A 23,898-nucleotide genomic window follows, 5' to 3' on the forward strand; every position below is an offset into this window, starting at 1 on the left:
TGATCTCCTGTTGACAGTGTTTGACAAGCTCATGACTCATTTGGATTGGCCGAGCTTTGGTTGGGATTTGTCTATCAGAAAAATCCTTTTCATAAGGAAGACTTACCATATGTTTCTTTCTATCCCAAAAAGTATTAGGAAGATCAGAACATACATTGTTTTGAAAACGATCATGGAGACTCATGATCTTTTGTTTGATGAAGGGTTGAGAAAGTTGACTTTCAATATGTTTGAAAGAGATTTCTTCTTTAAGAAAATTGATCTGGTTGAGTTTTTGATCAATCTGATTGAGGCTTCGATGGAGAGGTCGATTGAGGAATTTGAATATAATTGTTTTTCCTAAGTGTTGGGTAGAGATTCCTTCACTAGAAATGTTGATTGGAAAGATTGATTTAATAAATGGTGTTCCTAAAATCACATCATTCTTAAGATTTTTTACCAAGAGAAAATGGGTCTCAACTTGGAGATTATCGTTTTTGATAATTGCCGAAGGAAGCTTATACTGGATTTCAAGCCGCGAGCCACTAGCCGTCCAAAGCTTTTCGGAGGTTTTATAAAAGTATTTGGTTGGGATAAGTCCTTCCAAAATACAGTTGGAATCGGCTCCAATATCAAACAGAGCAATTGTTTTTAAGACAAAATCTTCGATAAGAATAGTAACATCGATATAAAATTTTTGGATGCTACATTGATTAATTAAGAGAGTATCAGCGGAATCATGATCAGAATCATGGTCCTCATCGTGATTGTTATGGTCCGGCTGAACCATGTCCTTAGAAAAAGCTTCAGTTATCTGAGATATAAAGGTCTCATGTAACTGTTGCTTCTTTTTGAGATCTCGGACCTCAGATTTTAGGGAACTGATTTCGATCTGCAGATCCTGAATAGTAACTGGCTTAGCTGCAGATTTTTCTAGGCGCTTGAGGGTTTGAGTGAGATCAAACTTGTTGTTGACAAGCCTATTATCAAGTTGTGAATTGTTAGGCTTGCGCAGGATCTGCTTGAGTGTTTCAAGATACTCATCCCTTTCTTGAGGACCTTGAATAGATTTTAAAACATCGAGGAGAAGATTTTGCTCATCATTGTGAATGACACTATGAGAGGAGAGTCGGAGCCTTCATCACTAGTGGAGGAAATGTCGTCATCGGCTTGATCCTCTTCGTTAGAGGACATTTGATTATGAACATCTTCATCACTGTTATCAGATGAGTTGATCAAGAGATTGTTTAACTGATCCTGGATAGTAGGATCAAGATTGAGTTCTCTAACTTTAGAGGAGATTCTACAGAACTTTGCTAAGTGACCTTTGCGGCCACATTTAAAACAAGTCCTGGTTTCCCTAAAATTTTTTGGGAAATTGGTGCCCTGAGGGGTGGTTTTAACAGCAGGAGGCCTACTGGTTCTGGGATTAGAATGCCAAGCCATAGACCTAGAGATCTTTGGTCTAGGTTTTTGGGTTTTACTTGGCAGGGGCTGAGAAGGTTTTATGTGCTTGTGGGTTTTAGTAGAATCCTTAGAGTAGGGAAGACCAAATTGCTGGCAAAAATTTCCTAAATCCTTGCGGTTCTGGGCTATTTCTTTGGCCAGCTGATTTTGGATTTTGTCATCTTGACAGATTTTGAGGGCTACTCTTTGGACATAAGCTATGAGATTACCATAACTTAACTGGTTGTAAGGGATGTCACCATTAAACTGGGATCGGATTTTTTCTCTAACCTTATCTCCTAAAGACTTTGGAAGACCAGCTAGAAATTTTTCTTTCCAGAATGGTTGATTACTATCATCCCGTGTATAAACTCTAGTAAGGAAGGTGTCCTTATACCACCTAAAATCTCCTAAAGTTCTACACTTAAGATTAGATAGGAGTTCACCAGATCGGTCTTTCCAGATACTAGGATCTCCGATGAAATGTTTGATGATGGCCATGATAAGAGTATTGACAGCATCAGGGATAGACTCACCCTTAGCTGTGGTGATGATATTACCTTCAGCATCAGTTTTGACGGCTGTAAGGATCTCATGTTTCTCTTCTTCAGAAACATAATTATCCCACCAACCTTTGAGTTGCCCAGAAAATCCGGACGTTAAAATCTCAACAATAGCTTCATCAGCACTATCAAGAGCAGTTTGATATGCTGTAGAAACCATTGTCATATGTTGAAGAGTATTAAGGATATTATACTCGGTTAAACCATCTATGTTCCACTCATAGATGTTGGTAGCACTGAATGACCGAAAACTTTGATCATTCTTTTCCTCAAGAAGGAGATCTGGGGCCATGGCCCGATTATAATAAAGCTTAGAAGGCTGCTTCCAGTTGACAGCCTTAGTGATAACAGGATTAACCTGAAGAGCAGACTTATTACTGGGTTCAGTGTCTTCAGAGTCAAAACCTATAGAGGAGGTCCCTAATTTGTTAATCCTAAGAGATTGTTCTTTTTGAGAGGTACTCCTAGTAACAGGTCCTATCTTGACAGATCCGACTTATGATGAACCAGGGGTATCTGGAATAACAATAGAGCTATCCTTGACTCCTTTAGATTCTTCTAAAGTTTTAGTCCAATTAAGATGGATGGCCCTAAATTTATTTAGTCTGACTAGAAAGACTAAAAGGTTTAAACAAGGGTTTGGTAACTGATTCATCATCCTTAGTACCAGAGGACGAGGATTTTTTTTCAAGATTTTCTCCTAAAACTTGGAGATACTTGTTGGTGTAGTTGTTTTGTTCCATAAGGGCTTTAATATCCTGAGCTCCTACGGTTTCATCCGATTTATACTTAAAAGGTGAAGCTAAATACTTATCCTCTAAGTTCGGGATGTGATAACTACTGTTAGGCGGAAGGTCAGATTTAATCAACTTACCATCCTTTCGGTGCCACACAGTAAGTGTATTAACAGAAAGGTCTTCTGTGATAGTAATAGTCCAAGGAGGATAGATATTGTTTCTACGAAGGTAGACATTTAACCAATCGAAGAAACACACATGGGTTTGGACATTGTTAAGAAAAGTATAGAACAAATCTATGATCTCTGACCTACGGTCACCCTTAAAACTATTAAGAAACCATTTTCTCTGAGTTGTCCAAACCTCAGAGTAGAATTCCTTTTGAAGGGAAGATTTGTCTATGGTGTACTTATTCATAAGTGACCATATTGCATTTCAGATTGAGTAGGGGAATGGATTTCAGATGAGGTTTCTTCCTCAGCCCTACTGTAGATTGTTCTAGGAATAGACGAAGAATTGTCTAATCCTTGAAGGTTGGTTTCAGGAATAATGATTCTAGGAGCAGAGTTCTTAAAAGATTGGGAGGCTACAAAAAAAGATCTTCTAGCACTATTGTACTCCGATCTAGTAGCTTCTGATCTTGAAGAGAAAGAATTTCTCCGGTCAAAGATGATTTCTACCTTACCGGCCTCAGACTGCCTAATTTCTTGGAATTCTGGGGCTTTTCTAGGTAAAGTTGGGGTTGCTCTATCGATTTGCCAGGATGTAGGTAATTCAACCTCATCCCATGTTATGAGTTTGGGAACAGCCACGTTGGCTTTTGTCATGTCTGTGACAAATAAAGTGGTTTCCCGATCAGTTGTTTTAAGCAGAACCCTTGAATTACAAGTGTTCATGACTTTGTATTGGATTCTGTAAAGAAGGGCTGCAGGGATAGATCCTTCTTTCATGTCCAGCCCATGCAGTCTGATGTTTAAAAACAGCGAATCTAGAACATTTCTGTCTAAAAGACTCACAGTTTTGTTTGGGAAACAATTGAAATAGACAGGACCATGTCCTAAACTTGTTTCTACGGTTCCTATAAGAGAATCGTGGAAGTCATTGTGCCTAATATCTCTAAGACACATAAGGATTGAGGCATTAAGCCCTTCTCTGATGAGAGGTTTAACAGCTACTTGAACACATCCTATATGGAGGTATTTATACTTCCTAGAATGCTCAGTAATTGATTGCTTTGTGAGAAGGTGGAATTCTTCACCAGTTTGGGGGTCCAAAGGGATGTTGTTTTCGGCTGTCTTGATGATATAATCAGAACTGCGGACATGTTTGTTTTCATCAGGGATGTAAAGCTCATCCTGAGGGATTTTAGGGATTTCCCAGTTATCGATTGCTTGATTGATATCTTCAAAGCAGACTTCCTCTTCGAAGATATTGTTTTTAGGAGGTATTTCCTCCACAGATTGGTGTTGCTCTGTGAGCAGATTTTTGGAAGAAGAAGAGGAGGAGGAAAAAGCTTTGATAGTTAGACGACGGGAAAGGGAGCGAAGGAAATTACTCATGGTTTAACAATATCCAGTATCATTGCCCTCACTTGGTTCCATAAGAAGTTATAGTAAGGTCTAAGTTAATTTTAATACAAAACCATCATATAAAGTTACCGAAGAGTTAAGGATCATAAACTAATTTTACTCAGAAAAACTTTTTTTTTTTTTTAGTTCGTGGCGTTGTTGGTGACTCTGTGACGAGTCTCTCTCTGGGGGTGTATGAAGACACTCTTCTGTACCAGAAGATCCAGAGTTTTCCAGCCAATAAACGAGTTAGAGAAATCTTTACAAAATTTTTTCAGATCTAGTAAGTATCTATCATGATCTACGGTCAGCGTATAAACTCCTGGACTTACAGCCTCTCCTTAGGTCTTACAGCCTCACGCCCCATTCCAGAAACACCATAGATCCTCTACTAGATCCGAATGGAAATTTACACAATATTTACAAAACAAAATTTTAAAGAAAGCAGTAAAGGGTAAAATGTAGCTCATAGATCCAAAACATAATAACCTTACATCATAGATCCTCTACTTTTCCCCTTTTTCTCCTATATATATATATATATATATATATATATATATATATTTATTATCGATCTAAAATTGTGTTTTGTAGTTCTTAAAATATGATTTGAAAAAAAAAATGTTTTGGAAGAGAAATGTTTTTGTCTTCTAAAAAGTACTTTGCCTTTTGGGAACATTTCTCTTGTAGAAAGTATTTTCTAGAAGACTAAAAATACCTCTTATTCACTAAGTGCGGAGAAAAGATAAACACTAAAAGGAGGATTGAATAATGTGTATAAAAAATTCACACATTTTTCGTAGTGAAGTAGTAACTCTAACAAGATGAAATGTGAAGAGCATTCAGATGGAACACTGGATATTTTTATATTGGTTCATCACAACCACTAAAACTATATTTAGTTCTTAAACTAGATTAAGTTCCACTATCTTTAAACAAAGATACAAGTATTCTTTCAACAAACCACTTTTAATTCAATCCTAAGTATTCTTTGACTTGCCTCTTCAAGCAACAACCTAGTATTCTTTTAACAACAAGTTTTTTCAAGCTTAACAACCAGCTATTCTTTTACAATCAAGTCTCTCCAGGCTCAAAACAACTATTTTTTTTTCGAAAAAACTTCTCCAGACTCAAAACAATTATTCTTTTTAAAGACAAGCCTTTCTACACTCAAACAAGTATTCTTTTTCAAATAAGCCACTCTATCCTTGGTCCTGACAAAAAGTATGATTCTTGTTCTCTTTAATAGATTTGTGAGTTCCAAGATACTCTTCTAGTTTGATCTTTTAAGGAGTGAAGCATTCAAGAAACTTTTGTCGTTAGTCTCAATAAATATTAAGCATTTAATATATGAGATAAATTGTATGCTTCGTCTAATTTACATCGTCTTATAAACGATTTGTGTCTTACATTTCATCTTATAAGTATTTTCAAAAATATTTTCGAAGAGTTTTCCAAAGTCATTTTCTCTCTTAAAAATGTCTTGTTTGTTAGCATTAAACCTCTAAGCTCAAGGGATCTAAGATTGTCTTTTGACTTAACATAAAGTACATTTTGAAAGTATATTTTATGTCTTATGAAAAGTACTTTTCAAAAGTATATATTTTTTCTTACAAAAATCATTTTCTAGAAATATATATTTTTTCTCTTTAAGTTGAAGGTGAGTGCTAAAACACACATTTGAAAGTTCTTTTCAGATTTATCTTCCGAAAAATACTTTTGAAAAGTATATTTTTCTCTTCTAAAAAGTATTAAAATGTATTATTAATTGATGAAAGTGTATTTAACAAAAGTCTAGAAGTAATGCATTTGGTTTCTATATTTTTGGGTGGGATGGCTACTCTTTTGGGCCTAATCTTGAAGAAAACACACATTTGGAAAGTGCCTTCTAGATTTATCTTTCATAAAGTACTTTTCAAAAGTAATTTTTTTTCTTAAAAGTACTTTCTAAAAAATAGTATTTGAAAAATAAATAAAAAGATAAGAAAGTGAATTATTAATTAATGAAAGTGCATTTAATAAAAGTCTAGCAGTAATGTGTTTGGTTTCTATCTTTTTGGGTGGGATGACTAATATTTTGGGCCTAATCTTGAACATTGTGATTGTGTTTCTCTAACCTTTATCTTTAAGTATAAAAATAGTAATGTTTAGGCATGACAATTAAACTCCCACATGCGAGAATCCATCCAACCCTGACCCAATTTTGAAAGGAAAAACTCATTTTGATCGAGTAAAGGTTTTTTTCAACTTGAGAAATTGGGTTCGCGTATGGATTCAAATACCCACTCCACCTCTGCCCCCGTACCTACCCTACTACATTTATTTTACAACAAAAAAAAATATAAATACACACACAGACACACAAAGACACACACACATATATACACATAAATATATAAATATAAAAGTTAAAGTTAAGTTTTTAATTTTATAAATATCAATATATAAATTAATTATTTTAATAATTAAATAATTTAAATTGTAGGATTACCTAAGTAACAAATTTCAAATTATATATTTAATTAAAAATTAATTTAATTCTTAAATTTTCTGCTTATAAGTTCTTTCTTATTTGTTATTTTTAATATGTTATTTATTTTATAATATAATTATTAACTTATAATTTAATTTATTTAAAATATATAAATAAATTAAAATTCTAAAAAATATTGGTTTATCCAAACCCAACAAAATTCAATGAGAATGAGGATGAGTTTTAAAAATATAAACCTACCTCTTTAAAACTTGAATCTGAATCCATCCCACCTTTTATGAGGGCAAGGAGGGGAAGAGCAAAACTTGCTCCGTTGCCATCCCAAATAGTGTTGTAGTAGAACCGTAGTCGTGAATGCAAAGAATTTATGTATTTTGAGTTTAATTTTCTCACTCATTAATCTACATAAATTCTAAAAACAAAAATCTAATATTTTTTTTTTTAAATAATCTATATATTAAACAATTTATCTAATATCTTTTCATTTTCTCCTTCATATTAATAGTCAGAGTGTCATAAACTTTTTATGTATTTAGAGTTTAACTTTCCCACTCATTAATCTACATAAATTCTACAAAAAAAAATCATATATTTTTATGAAACAATCTATATATTGAAATAATTTATTTAATATCTTTTCATTTTTCTCTTCATATTAATTGTTAGAGTTTCATAATTAATATATATATATATATATATATATGCGTGCGTGTGTATCATTAAAATCAGATAAATTTATCTTAAATTTAGAGTTTATAAATAATTTATCTAATACGTCTTCATTTTCTCCTTTCATATTAATTGTCATAATTTTATAGTTCATTAATAGATTTCATAACTTCCTGAAGTAATAATTGATTTTAGGAATCAAAGTAATATATATATATATATATATATATATATATATATATATATCATTAAAATTGCATAAAATCTTCTACATAAATTCTACGATAAAAAACTTTATTAATAAACATCTTTCATGACTTTCATTTAAAATATTAAATACTAAGGAACAACTCTCAAATCATAGTTATACACATTCCATTCTCATGGATAAAGGTGTCAAATAAGCTCGGTTGAGCTGATTCAGTCTAACCTACATAGGTCAAATGTTATTTTAGGTTAAGCTGACGTGACCTATAATTTTTTTTGGACTATCATTTTTTGGTCCAACCTGTCCCATGTCGAAAATTCGAACCAAATTGGCCTAATTAAAAAAATACATTTTAAAAAATTAAATCTAGTTTTTACAATGAAAAAAATATAAATTATAACAAGATTAATTGATATTATATATGTTATGAAACATCTAATAACTTTACATGTATACAATTTCTCACAACCATAGCATTTGTATTTATCCACCCCATCAACTAGACCAACCTTTTCATAATAATTCCATACCTCAGAGGTACTTAGCTTACTTTTCTCAGCTTCTTCAATATCTTGGTCTTTGTCATTAATATCCCTACTCTTACTTTTCTCGTGATTCCAAGAGCACAAGCATGAGTGTGATTGCATCTTCATCTTTTTTGACAAATGGAACAGAGATGACAAGTCATGGGGTAAAGTCATTAAGGATGTACCAAGAGTGACAAAACTCTTATAACATCTAACTTTAAGCTTATAACCACAATTGAATAAGTGAAAAGTGAAATACTATTACTATTATTATATTTTATTTTATTCTATTATTTTATAATAAATTGAAGATTTATAGATTGACAATAATTCAAATTATTCCACTTATTAGTTTAACCTAGGTCAATTTGGCTTGTTAGGCTTAATGGGTTAGGCCAAAATGACTTGACTCTATTTAAGTTATTCTTTTTAAAGCCCAACCTAGCCTTATTTGTAGGGCTGGCCAAGCTAGTCCATCAAGTCGAGTCTAAATTGACAACTCTACTCATGAAGTTGTTCTCTTCACACACGCACACGCACACGCACACGCACACGCACACGCACACGCACACGCACACGCACACGCACACGCACGCACACACACACACACACACACACACGCACACACACGCACACGCACAAGCACGCACACGCACACACACACACATGAGATGAGGGATCCACCTACTCTAAGAGTAAGTCTTGGTAGACTTACTTTGTTTAATAATTCATGTTCTACATCGAATTTCAACAATCTACACATTAATTTAAAAGTTCTTAATACATAGATCAAGTATAAATTTTTTTTTTAAAACTATTTGATACTTTGTTTCATTAATTCAAATCAATGTATAAAATATTTTTATGATTGTTTGTCAACTTTAATTAATGAAATGAAGTATCAAATGATTTTCATTTTTTTTAAATTTGCAAACTAGATATATTCAGTAAGAACTTTTAAATTAATGGTTGAATTATTGAAATTTGATGTGAAATATAAGTTATTGAACAGAGTAAGTCTACCAAGAGTTATTCCTAGAGTAAGTAAATGTAAATCTATCTAGACTTATTTTACTCAATAACTCATGTTCTATATCAAATTTCGACGATCCAACTGTTGAATTAAAATTTTTTAATATATAAATTTTGCAAATTTTTAAAAAATTTAAAAACTAATTGATACTTTGTTATATAAATTTAAGTCAATGTATAAAATATTTTTATGATTATCTATCAATTTGAATTATAGAAACGAAGTATCAAATAGTTTTTAAATTCTTAAAAAATTTGCAAACTTAATTTATGCTCTTGAAGTAAGTGGATCTTTCCTCTCTCTCTCTCTATATATATATATATATATACAATGAAAAAAGAAAATAAAAAATACCATTACTTATTGTCATTATATTTTTCAAATGAAACATCAAATGACCCACTTGAGAATGAAAAGAGATAATGGTGAAAATATGATGATTGAATATATATATATATATATATATATATATATATATATATATTGGACTTTCATTTTATTTATGTTAATATTGGAAGGTCATGGATACATGATATGTTTTGTATATTGTCTGTTTGGTGGTTATTTGTTGTTTCATTTGAAAACTATTTCTAATGCAAGCTAATCTTTTTTTATTTTTATTTTGTGTTTAATTTGAAAATGCATATTATGTTTTGCGGATGGAAAACTCTAGTCATAAAGTCATATTTTGGAATATAATGAAGAATATTAATGCATCAATGATTTTGCAAATGATGTATTTAAATTTCTTAATTAGAATGCATAAATTAAAATAAAAAATAAAATAAATAGTGGTAGGTGAATTTAAGTCATGGCCTTCAAGAATATGACTCCCTTCAAAGAAAGGTTTTCCATTTATGGGTGATTCCAAGTCAGGTGTTTGGAATAAAAAAAAATAATAAAAATAAGTAAAAATCTTAATTAACATAACGCACTCATATGAATAATAGGAAAAAGAGGAATAAAATAAAAATAAAACAAAAATTACACAAAAATGTTTCAGCATAGCCAAGCATATGATTCTACAAAAATTTTCTAGAGAATAGATTTTGCACACATTTAGACATAGCCTCACTAAATAAGATATAATCATGATATAATCACATAGTATGTTCAATTGATGAAAATAAAAGAAAATTTGATCTAGAAACTTTTTGCTGAAATTAAACACACGTTTGTAGTATATCTGCACAATGCATTTCAATATCATTGTTGCAGGCATTGCTAATTAAATAATTACAATGTTAAATTTATCTACATCTTCAAAATACTTAGAATTAAAAATAGAGAAAAACATAGGACTAATTAGGATCCCTATTTTCCATTCCTCTAACATTTTTCTTGCAGGGTGGAAAACCAATCACTCCCAACTTCAACCATTATAGTCCCTTGATGTGCATATCACATCACACTTCAAAAACATGAACACTATCTTTGCACAAGACACTAACAAAATAAACAAAAATCCCTTGATGTGCATATCACATCACACTTCAAAAACATGAACACTATCTTTGCACAAAAAAAAGGATTATATTCCGATTCTCATTCAAACATAGTTAAAAATCATACTAGTGTCAACATTCATCAAGTATAATATTCAATGTTTTCACCTCTCACCATGAGTACAAAATAAGTAGCAACATACACTATAATTCATTAAGCATTATAAAAATACCATCAAGCATTATAATTCCAAAGCCTTCAATCAATCCACCATCACTACTAGAAAAATGGAAATTAGAGACGGAAAAAATCCCTCACAAAATTAAAGAAAATCCGTCACAAAATTATTAGTGACGGATTTTGGGTCGTCACAAAAAATGGTCACAAAATATTTAGTGACGGAAAATTCTGTCCGTCACAATTAGTGAAACTAATAAATTTTCCGTCACAAACTGTGAGGGATTCAAAAGCCGTCACAAATTGTGAGGGATTCAAAATCCGTCACAAAATCCTAATTTTTTATTTTTACAAATTTTTAAATAAAAAAAATTTAAATTATTCTAGATTTATTATAAATACAATATATATTATTTTCACTTTTTTTTTTTCTAATTTACAAGTATTAATTATTATTTTTCAGATAATTGACAATGGTAAGATTCGAACCCCTTACCTTCTACTCATTCTCTAGCCATCTGAGCTACCTTATCAGTTCAGTACTTATTTAATAATATATATATATATAAATATGAAAGAATATCAATTTTTATCACAATAATATCAAACATCATTAAATATCAAATTAAAAAATTTAAAATAGATTCATAGTTAAAATCATAATATAATTTATTTTAGAATTTTTATTTTATTAAATTAATTGAAAATTAATTATATTTTATCACTTTTTAATCAAGTGAATGAATTATAATGAATTAACAAAATTTTTAAAATATATTTTAATTGAAAGTATATTTTTAGTAAATATTTGAATATAAAAGTATTTTTATAAATAATTAAATGAAAAATATATTTTAAAATTTATTTATCTCATAACACCACTTAAGTAAAAGTTTTCAAAAAAAAATAAACTTATATTTGTTTGCGTTATTTTTCCAAAAAAAAAAGGATCAAACCTTTTGATAATTAAGTCATCCAAAAATTAAGACGAAAAAATAATGTTGATTGGACCAAACTACCCAATACGTACGGACTGAGTTCAGTGTGATACCCTCCACCAAAAAAGAAAAGGACAATAGACTCCGAAACTGTAATGCATAAATAGAATTTGAAAATTAAAACAATTTATTCGAAACGGTTACACGAGGAAAAACGAAAAGAATAAATAGTTGTTTAGATTGTGAAACTTGTAATCAATTACTAAAACCTTATATTCGATTACTAGATGATTTTATAAATTTAACTTTAATTCTAATACTTATAATCCTTTAACTAATTTTTTAATTAATAAAAAATATTATAAAAAATATTTTTTTATAATATTTATTAAAATTATACATATAACACTTAAATCCAAAATAATGATCAAGCGCCATAAATTCTCCAGCATCAACCATATATATATATATATATATATATATATATATATATATATATATATATATATTATTTTTACATTACTTGCATTCACAGATATTGATCTGCTATATTAGAGTCACGCCTTTATTAATTTATTAAGGAATGTTTTTACTTTCATATATTATTTTATAAATTATATATTATAAATTATCATAAATATTTTTTAACCTAATTATAAAAATTAAAAAAAGTTTAAATAAATGCAAATGACAATGTATTACAAAGTAATAGTTTCATCTTTGTATTAAAAATATATTATCCTTCTCTTTTTCATCTATCTTTTAACATAATTGTACAATAAAATTAGAGAATTTTCTATTTTCTATTTTAAAAATTATCCGTCACAAAATCCGTCACAAATTGTGAGGGATTCATCCGTCACAAAATCATAATTTTTTATTTTTACGAATTTTTAAATAAAAAATAATTAAATTATTCCAGATTTATTAATTATATAATATATATTATTTTCACCTTTTTTTCTAATATACAAGTGTTAATTATAAAGTGTATTATATATATATTATATAATACACTTTATAATTAATTATATATATATTTTTACCCTTTATTAATTATATAATATATATTAAATTATTCCATTTAAGTGTATTATAAAGTATGATGATAATATTTTTATATATTTATTGATAGACTTAATTATACTTTTTATTAAATGATCAAACACAATGAATTTTCTAGCGTCAACCATTATATATATATATATATATATAGTTATATATAATTATATATAATTTATAAATATACTTTTATATATTTATTTTTAGATTTTTTAGTTAAAATGCAAAATAATATTGTCTTTTTATAATTTCATAAGTATTTTTAAATTAAAAGTTTTTTCCTAATTCATATTTTAATTTCTTATACTTCAAAATGACAACTTATTATTTAAATTAATTCATTTCTTATGTTTTAATTTTTAATCTTTTGATGAAAAAAATATTTTAGTTTCATAAATTTTTAATTATTTTTTTAGCAAAATATTTTTTATTTATACATAATTCTTAAATATAATAATTGTGCAATAAAATTTTTTATTTTGAGAGGAATACGTAATCCCTCACAAATTGTGACGGAATTTGTGTTGGAATACAATTTTTAAAAATATTTCGTCACAGAATCCGTCACAAATTGTGAGGGATTCAAAATTCGTCACAAAATCCTAATTTTTATTTTTATGAATTTTTAAATAAAAATAATTAAATTATTCCAGATTTATTAATTATATAATATATATTATTTTCACCTTTTTTTTTTCTAATATACAAGTATTAATTATAAAGTGTATTATATAATATATATATATAATACACTTTATAATTAATTATATATATATATATATATAGGTGTCCTTAAACAACGCATGCATAATACAGAAAATTGCATTGCATTTACATCAAAGCATTGAAACAAGGCACAACAAAACTATTCTACTATCAAAAAGGAAGTTTTGGCCATTTTTCACCTTTTATTAATTATATAATATATATTAAATTATTCCATTTAAGTGTATTATAAAGTATGATGATAATATTTTTATATATTTATTGATAGACTTAATTGTACTTTTTATTAAATGATCAAGCACAATGAATTTTCTAGTGTCAACCATTATATATATATATATATATATATATGAGGAGGGTTCAAACGACATCGGTGTACTTTTACTAAGTGTTACATCACTCAATAACTTTATATTAAATTTGAATTTTGAAAATCTAACCATTAGATTGAAAGTTCATATCTCTTAGATCATATGTATCAAATTTTGTTAAATTTGAACAACAACTTGAAGGTAATCAAACTGTTCATATTTTAGTGTATTTTGAAATGAATATATTACATCAATTTTGTTTTATGAGAATGAAGTATCAAATCATTTTGGATTAATATAAAATTTTGTATATATGATCTAAGAGATATGAACTTTCAATCTAACAGTTGGATTTTTAAAATTCACATTTAATATAAAGTTATTAAGCGGTGTAACACTTAGTAAAAGTTACACCGGTGTCGTTTGAACCCTCCTCTATATATATATATATATATATATATATTTATATATAATTATATATAATTTATAAATATACTTTTATATATTTATTTTTAGCTTTTTTAGTTAAAATGTAAAATAATATTGTCTTTTTATAATTTCATAAGTATTTTTAAATTAAAAGTTTTTTCCTAATTCATATTTTAATTTCTTATACTTCAAAATGACAACTTATTATTTAAATTAATTCATTTCTTATGTTTTAATTTTTAATCTTTTGATGAAAAAAATATTTTAGTTTCATAATTTTTTAATTATTTTTTTAGCAAAATATTTTTTATTTATACATAATTCTTAAATATAATAATTGTACAATAAAATTTTCTATTTTGAGAGGGATACATAATCCCTCATAGATTGTGACGGAATTTGTGACGGAATACAATTTTTAAAAATTTTCCGTCACAGAATTCGTCACAAAAGTATTCATTAAATTTTGTGATGAATTTTTGTGACGAAATATTTAGAGAGAAATCAAAATTCGTCACTAAATCCGTCGCAATTTTTTTTTTTATTAGTGACCCCGTTTGTGACGGAATTGTTAGAGACGAAAATTTTTCCATCACAAAATCCGTCACAAACTGTAAAAATAAGTAGTCCGTCACAAATAAAATTTTTGTCATAAAAGTCGTCACTATTAGTGACGACATTTTATCCGTCACAAATTTTCGTCACAAATTTTAATTTTTCTAATAGTGCATAGACCTCTCCAGAATGTAGTACCTTGGACTAGTAACCCATTAAACATAAGAATACTCAAAATTCTTATAAATATAAGTTAACCATTTCCATGAAGTAGACAAAATTGTAGTCATCATCTAGTTATTCTTATTGACATAACACAAAACAAATATAACAATATAGGTCATTCTATGCTTTAAAATTTTAAAAACATAATAATATTTACTTTACCTCATTTCCCTTAACATGTTGCATAAGAAATGTGATTTGTTCCTTTAAGACATCGACTTCTACAACTTGTGCCTTGAGTGAGTCAATTTCAACTTGCATTTGTTCTATCTTTTCATTAGATACAAAGGAAGTAGTTGATAATGTTGCATGAAAAGAAAATCCAATGATTTGAGATGGCTAAAACGAAAAGAGAGTGGAGGAGAAAAAGAATGTCTGAATAAAATGATTCTGTGTATTTCAAATAGCAAGCCTCTACACACTTATATACAATAAGAGTCAGCCAAAATAACCCCAAAACAGAATAAACAGAAAACTAACTAAACTAACTAACAACTGATCTTATTCTCTAATACCCCCCCACAAGCTGGAGAGTAGATATTTAAAACTCCAAGCTTGGAAAGAAGAAAAGAAAAAGGAGTAGGATCAAGAGGCTTGGTAAAGAGATCATCATGTTGCTCTTTGCTATTAATAGGAAGAAGGTGGAAAAGTTTGGCTAGAAGCTTCTCCCTAACCAAATGGCAGTCAATGTCCAAATGCTTGGTTCTTTCATGAAATACTGCATTAGCTGCAATATGTCTGGCTGATGCACTATCACAATAGAGAAGTGCTGGTTGAATGTGGGAAACTCCAATATCATCCAATAGGTAGGTCAACCAATGTAATTCACAAACAGTAGTACCTAAGGCCCGATATTCAGCCTCGGAAGAGGATCTTGAAATTGTAGGTTGCTTCTTGGATTTCCATGAAACTAAAGAATTCCCTAGGTAGATGCAGTAACCTATGATAGATTTTCGAGAATCTGGGCATGTGCCCCAATCTGAGTCACTGAATCCTTTTAGTTGTAAAGTGGAATTGTTGGGATAAAATATGCCTTGTCCTGGAGAACCCTTTAAGTATCTGAGGACACGAATACAGGCTTTGTAGTGCGACTCAGTTGGATTGCTCATGAATTGACTGAGTTGTTGGACAGCAAAGCTAATATCTGGTCTGGTGTTGGTGAGGTAGAGGAATCTCCCGACCAACTTTTTGTATCCAGTAGCGTCTGCATAAGATGGGTTATCATCATGAGTTAGTCTAGTAGTCTTGACCATAGGTGTAAGGGTTGGTTTAGCTGCAAGCAAACCAAAGTCAGAAATTAGATCTAAAGTGTATTTTCTTTGAGATATGGTAAGACTAGAATTTGATCTTGCCACTTCAAGACCAAGGAAGTATTTGAGGCTACCAAGGTCCTTGATTTTAAAAGTGTTGTCAAGGCTTTGTTTGACAGAAGCAATTTCTTTTGCATCATCTCCTTATATTGCTAGAATCATGAATTTCAGTATTTTGTAAAATGTTGCAGTGATAATCAGTCAGGTAAGTTGGTGCTTGCTTATGCCTGGTTGATCTTCGAAGGTCAACGTTTGGAGGTGTAGGGGAACCAAGCTCACCTTGAGTGACTTGAGGCATAACAGAACCAAGTTGGCTGTCAGAAACATCATCCTCCATAGGATAATTGTTGGGTAGGTCAATATCAATTGATAAGAAATCAAAATTCTCACTTACCTGAGAATCAACCTGTTTATTAATGTCAGGAACCTTGTGAAAAGGAAATATATTTTCATAAAAAATCACATTCCTAGAAAGAAGAATTTCTCTAGTGGTTAAGTCTAGGGCAATGTAACCTTTTGTACCAACTTTAATTCCTAGATAGACACATTTCTTAGCTCTAGGATCTAATTTATTTCTATGTTGAGTAAGTGGAGAAACAAAACACAAGCTGCCAAAGACTTTTAGATCAAGATAAGCTGGGTTTTTTTATTAAGAATTTCAAAAGGTGATTTGCCTTTCAGCACAACAGTGGGTAACTTGTTTATTAGATGTATAGCATGAAGAACATCATATGACCAGTAAACATTAGGTAGATTGGAGTGAAATAATAAAGACCTGGCCACATTTAGAATGTGTCTATGTTTCCTTTCAGCCACAACATTTTGTTGTGGTGTTTCCACACATGATGTTTGATGTATAATACCTTGACTGTTATAAAAATCTGGCATGCGAAATTCTATGCCATTATCAGACCTTATAATTTTAACTTTCTTTTTGTATTGAGTAAATATTAGAGAGATAAAGTTCTGGATAAGGGTCCTGGTTTCAGATTTAGCTTTCATAAGGAAAACCCAAGTGTTTCTACTAAAATCATCCACTATAGTTAGAAAATATTTGTGGCCATGGATGGAACAAATAGAAAGGGGAACCCAAATATCCATATGCATCAAATAAAAACAAGAAGCTGTAGAGTTGATGCTAATAGGAAAAGATAACTTGCATTGCTTTGCTAAATGGCAATAGTCACAGACAAGTTTGTGATCATACTTAACATATGGAAATTGTCCTTTTATTTGCTGTAAAATAGAATCAGATGGATGACCTAGACTATAATGCCACAAATCAAAATTGGAATTATTCACATTGTTGTCAGTGGAAGTTCTAGCAAAATTAACAATCTTATTCTCTGAAAATTTTTGCCTTTGAAGGATATACAGATTGCATTGAAGATTAGCAGGACCAATCATCAGTTTGTTGTTGTGATCCTGGATATAACAACATAGCTTGTCAATAAAGCCTAACTCAACCCTACAAAACTAGCTTGTCAAAGACAATTTTACAATTGAAGTTTTTAACAATTTTACTAACAGATATAATATTGTAGTTAAAATCAGGGATGTATAAGACATCTTGTAAAAAAAATCTGCCAGAGAAAGCAACAGTACTAGAAATCTGTGTTTGAGTAATGAATCCATTTGGTAATTTAATTCTTATAGGCTTAATGGTGTTATAAGAATCATAGCAAGAAAGTGAGTTGGATACATGGTCAGTGGCGCCACTGTCCAGTATCCAAACATTATCAGGTAATTTTTGCTCTTTTTGTGTAGATAAGATATTACCTGGATGTTGTTGGAGATTGTCTACAACATGAGTTTCTCCACTTACATTTGATCCCTTGAGTATCTCCATAAGTTGATTATATTGTTTAGTTGTAATGGTACAACTTACCTCAGTGTATTCCTTTCCAATAATTTTGTGATCACTGCCTTCAACAGTGTTAGGTGAGGTAGAGGAATCTGAGGTGTAGGAGTTCACAGTTGATGTTTGTCTTTTATTTTTGAAATTGAAATTCGGAGGAAATCCATGTTTGAAATAACACGTCTCCACTGTGTGCCGTTCTTTTCCACAAAATGTGCAGATTTTTTGTGGTTAGTTGCTAAAATTTCTTTGATTAAATCTTCCTCTTCCTCTTCCGGATGAGGATCCATTTCTTCCTCCAAAAGATTGTTTATTGTTTGTTATGCTTGCCACCAGATTGACCTCTTGAAGCAAGGTCCCTAAGACCTGCCTTTCTTGTTGCAAAACAAGAGAGAAAACTTTGTTAATGTTAGGTAAAGGGTCCATCATTAGTACCTGGGATCTGACAGTGTTGTAGGAGTCATTCAGGCCTTTGAGGAAGCAGATGACATATTCAGTTTCCTTGTAATTTCTCACAGTTTTCACCAGCTCACAGGTGCATTTTACTGTGCAGGAGCATGCTGGGATAGGCCTCAAGATTTCTAACTCCTCCCATAGAATTTTTAAATCTATATGATAAGTGGAAATAGTTCTTTCTCCTTGTTTGATGGAGTGAATTTCTTGTAAGAGATCAGACATCCTGAAATGGTCTCCTTTCGAAAATCTGTCTCTCAAATCCTTCCATAAGTCCTCTGCATTGTCAATATATACAATGCTTTGTGCAATCTGCAAAGAAACAGATCGAGTTATCCAAGAAATGACCATCGTATTGCACCTTATCCAAACATCATGCAAGGAGTCATTGACTGGTGGTTCTTTGATCGTTCCATCTACAAATTTGTATTTGTTTCTTGATTGAAGTCCTCTCTTCATTAACTTGCTCCAAGAATGATAATTTGGGCCATCAAGAACAGGGGAAACAGTGAGGGTGTTGATATTTTCACCCGGATGAAGATAGTAGGGGCTGCTGGGATTCTGTGACTCATCTCCTTTCTTGATGTTGGTTTGTTTTAAAGAACTTTCTTCTTCAGCCATGTTGGATCAGAGTGTGGCACGACGGAGCTCTCCTTGAGATTGCTCTTGATACCATAAAACGAAAAGAGAGTGGAGGAGAAAAAGAATGTCTGAATAAAATGATTCTGTGTATTTCAAATAGCAAGCCTCTACACACTTATATTAAGAGTTAGCCAAAATAACCCCAAAACAGAATTAACAGAAAACTAACTAAACTAACTAACAACTGATCTTATTCTCTAATAATGGCCTAACTCCAAGTCCCATACCACGTACATAGCCAGGATGTTCTTTCCGACAAACTCTCTCAAAAGCTTCATTTCAAAACAATTTTATATTTCATTTTGCAATTTTTCCGGTAAATAACATTAAACATAATAGCATTTAAACAGTACTAGACCACAAATAACAATGAAGTTCAAATAACAATAAAGTTCAAATGTGCACGAGAAGTAGTTTGGACAAAATAGCCTCAATTCTTTGTATTTCAATTTATTTAGAACAATTAATCTTGACATTTAGAATTCTTGATTATAGAAAACAAAAATCTGATAGAACTTCCTACATTGTATTGAATTGGATGGAAGTTACAATACAATGATGTTGATAATGCTTGGCAATACTGCTGATAATCACAAGGTCATATACTGCTTATCTATGCTCTTACCACATACTGAATACTATTGTGAACCTATCAACTATAGATAGTGGTAATACAATAATGGACTTCACCTTATCTTAGTAACACCACAATAGTAATTGACTTAATTAGCATATTCATAGTCATACCATGAACCGGAGATTATTGTGAAACTATTAACTTTGGTTAGTAGTCATGCTATAATGGACTTCGACTTGTCGTAGTGCACCATAATAGTAATTGACATAGTTATTATATATAAAATAAGACCACAAGGCCAGTATTTTGTATCAAGCTATTAACACACCATATCAATCGAATATCTAATTATTTAGATTATCAATTCTCTTTGTTTTCCCTTCACTACCTAATTACTAAATCCTGTAATTTCAATGACCAAATAGACTTAATATATATATATATATATATATCAGAAATCACTAGATAATCAATCTATTATTAGTATATAAAATAAGACCACAACTAGTATTTTGTATCAAGTTATCAACACACCATGTCAATCAAATATCTAATTATTTAGATTCTCAACTTTCTCTTTGTCCTTTCACTACCTAATTACTAAATCCTATAATTTCAATGATCAAGTAGACTTAATATATATATATATATATATATATATATATATATATAGATAATCAATCTAATGATGTTCAATAGACCATAGATTTTTACCATCCATTATGAAGTTCCTTAAGTTCACGGTAGTAGAACATTAAGACAACAAATCATTTCATTGGGTCACAACAAAATTCAAGGTTGATACTAATAAATATTGTCAAAAAAACAACTCATCCTTGCTTAGGCTTTCTGTTGTAGGTCACTGATAATTTCCATCTCTAATTGTTCCAAAATTATAATTTATCTATGAATGAGGGGTGACAGAGATAAGATCTCTGACCATTTAGTTGCTTAGAGACTCTAATACTATGTTCAAAAGTTAGATAGAAGAAGTAATGGGTTTATAAGAGCACAAATGCACAATATAGAGGCAGATAAAAGGTTGTAGGTGGAAGCACACATTACCTCCCCAAACTACATCTACTAGAGGCAGATGTATACAATTTTATAGCTGTCAATTAGTCTAAAATCATTCTATAATTAATTAACCTTGATTTTAGGATCAAAAATTCATCCTTAACAATCTTTCAAAAATAACTTACTTGCATTGCTTTAAATGTTTAGGCAACCTTAGACCCTTTATGTACGATATGTTATGGTTCACAATTCACAGATTCAAAATCAGAAAAATTAAACAAACAATTATGATTCCCGATACCACTGTGGCAAATTGATTTTCAAAGAGACTTAGGGGAACTCTTTTTTTATGTTATAAAGGATCTTATGTAAATAGTAGAATGTTGTCCGAGCAGTGGAGGATTGTGCGAGCATATTCACATTCCTATCGCCTCGGTCCTTCCACCGATTCCCACGACCTAGGTCATTTAGCAGCAACAATCAAAAGATGGATTTCAAGCCCTTCATCAAAAACCCTTCCCCAAATCAAAAAAATCAAAAGAAATTGAACAATGCAGCATAATCCGAACCCCTCCCCAAAAACCCTTTAATCACTCTCCAGCGAAAGCAAACGCAAGTGAAATATGTACCACCGCTCCCCAAAAACCCTTTAACCACTCTCCAGCAAAGGTAAATGCAAGTGAAATACGTACCAGGAATCTCGTGCATGGTGGGGTGCATCTCGTGCGGTGGTGGGTGCATCTCTTGCGATGGAGGGGTGTGTCTCATGCGGTGGTGAGTTGCGTCTCCTTTTGAAGGGTTTGAGGGAACATTTTGAAGGAAAGTAACAAATTTAAAATGATCAATTATTTCTTTTTTATTTTAACATACATTACGACGGTTCTCCTTAAAATTATCAAATATATCTTATTTTTATTAATGACATCATACAAATATTAATGTTATATTTTGATTTATTTTTCTGTGTGCTCACACTAACATTTTAATATTTTCATTTTCTTCTTCTTTTTTAAATGTAATCTTTCAAGAAAATAATATTTTATAATTACTACTGACTTTATAATTTTTAGTCATGATTTTAAAATTATAGAAAGAAAAAAAATAATCATGTACCTCATGCTAAAGAAAGTATATATAGAATTTTGGAGTGTGCATGGCTTTGTGTGATTTTTTTTCCTTCAATTTCTGCCTAGTAGATTGTGATGGTTTACTACAAACTGACTCAATATAGATAAATTTTGTGGCAGTTATTTGGATATGTTGCACGAATTGTCGCAATATTGAAATATTTTGCGGCAGTTAGGAGTAACTATCGTATGAACTATCGCGAAATTGAAGCGGTGATAGTTTCATAATAATTGTCGGAATTCATCTTTTTCCTTGTAGTGTGTTTGATGGAAATCTAATCCCCAAGGATCCCTTTGGAAGAGGTAAGACCAAGAAGGGTAAAGGTTGATCCATAGAAGAGCTCACACTTGAAGACCATTGGGCCTTTAACTAGGTCCATGGTTAGGAGGCTAGAGGAGGCTTCTACAGAATATGTGCTTCTTAGACCTATGTTCAATATGAGCATTAAGTATGATTCCTTTTTTTAGTCTCATAGTCTATATTGTAGATACCTTGTATAGTTTGAGTTCTTGTACCTTGTATATAGTAGATACTTGTATAGATGTATTTTGTCTTTGTATTTGTAAGACACATTTTCCTTTTCTTATAGGTCATCCCTTTAGGAATTTAGGGCATGTTGTTTGGAGACTTTTGCTCCATTTGACCTTGTATTAAGGGTCAACTATTTTCATATTTTTAGTAGTACAAGTGGGGTGACAAATAGTAAAGTGTGTAGGTAAAGCTAGCAATTGGGCCTGTAGTGGGCCTAGGCTAATTTTTACATATTTGGCTTGTTTTGCTCCATTAAACTAAGGAATTGATTTAACTAGGTCTCACCCTCATTAGGTGAACCTAACTAGACCAATTCTAACATTTTTGGATTGGATTAAGTGAAGGAAAACAAGATGGGCCCCCTAGCTCTTCTAGTTTCTCCCACACACTTGGTTAGCTTGTGCTACAAGCTTCTAGTTTGGCTTGCTCCAAAATCTTTGAAGCTTAGCTTGTTCCACAAGCTTCCAAGTTACTAGACCAATTAGCTTGAGTGTAAGAAGGCTAACCATGGTTCTTCTTGAACCATAGTTTGCCTAGCTTGCACCACAAGCCACCTCCTCACTATATAATTCCTTTTCTTCACTTTGTAAACAATTTTGATGATATATAGAGAGATTTCCAAAATTTGTTCAGAAATTTCTCTCTTCCAAAAGTCTTAACCTCTTTGATTTCAATCCATTTCTCTTATCCTCTTCATACAAGAGTGTGGTGAGATTTGAAGTGGCTAATCTTCCTCCAAGGAGTGACGCCGCTTGAGAGTGTTCCTCACCATTGAAGGTGAATTCCGAAGCTTCATTCACCATTGGAGGCTTTGGAGAAGCTTAAGGAGAACCAAGGAGCCAAAGGTTTAGGGAGAAGCTTGAAGAGGAATCAATTCCAATCCGGTTCCAACTCAAGTTTCCAACAGTGTTACTTAAGTAAGTAAAACTAAAAAAGTTGTAGACAATCAAACTTTTATGAAACCTACTATGTTACCTGTGAATTAATGAATTATCTCTATGTTTTATGAAATCTTTATATTATGAAAAAAGTTTAAATTTTGATTGCTTAGATCCATTATTACCTTTTCATTTGATTTTTTTTTATAAAATATATGTTAAATTCTAACATATGATTTATTTATTTTTTCTTCTTATTATATACATTTAATAGCACAGACCTTTTGATTTTTTTTATAAGATTATTATGTTGAGGTTTGAAAATCATATTCAAGCAGTAGATAAAACTAGGGATGGCAATGAGGCCCATGAAGGCGGGTAGTACGATACCCGTCCTCATCCTGCCGGATA

The 23,898-nt window shown here is 30.7% G+C and overlaps 1 long non-coding RNA gene across 2 annotated transcripts; it reads right to left on the reverse strand.

Annotated features, from left to right (window-relative positions):
• Positions 1-15,455: 15,455 nt before the first annotated feature.
• On the reverse strand, positions 15,456-21,941 carry LOC114915387 (uncharacterized). Of its 2 annotated transcripts, none has more exons than XR_014432386.1 (3): positions 21,643-21,941; positions 16,478-21,408; positions 15,456-16,366 (listed from the first exon to the last, which is right to left on the reverse strand). It is a non-coding gene; the product is annotated as an uncharacterized LOC114915387 (long non-coding RNA). The 2 variants fall into 2 exon arrangements; XR_014432387.1 differs by having other exon boundaries at positions 15,456-17,828; positions 18,183-21,408; positions 21,643-21,809.
• Positions 21,942-23,898: the final 1,957 nt, after the last annotated feature.

Source organism: Cajanus cajan, chromosome 3 (genome assembly GCF_000230855.2).
Source record: "Cajanus cajan strain Asha chromosome 3, NIPB_CcT2T_4, whole genome shotgun sequence".
In the NCBI taxonomy this organism is placed as follows: Eukaryota; Viridiplantae; Streptophyta; class Magnoliopsida; order Fabales; family Fabaceae; genus Cajanus; species Cajanus cajan.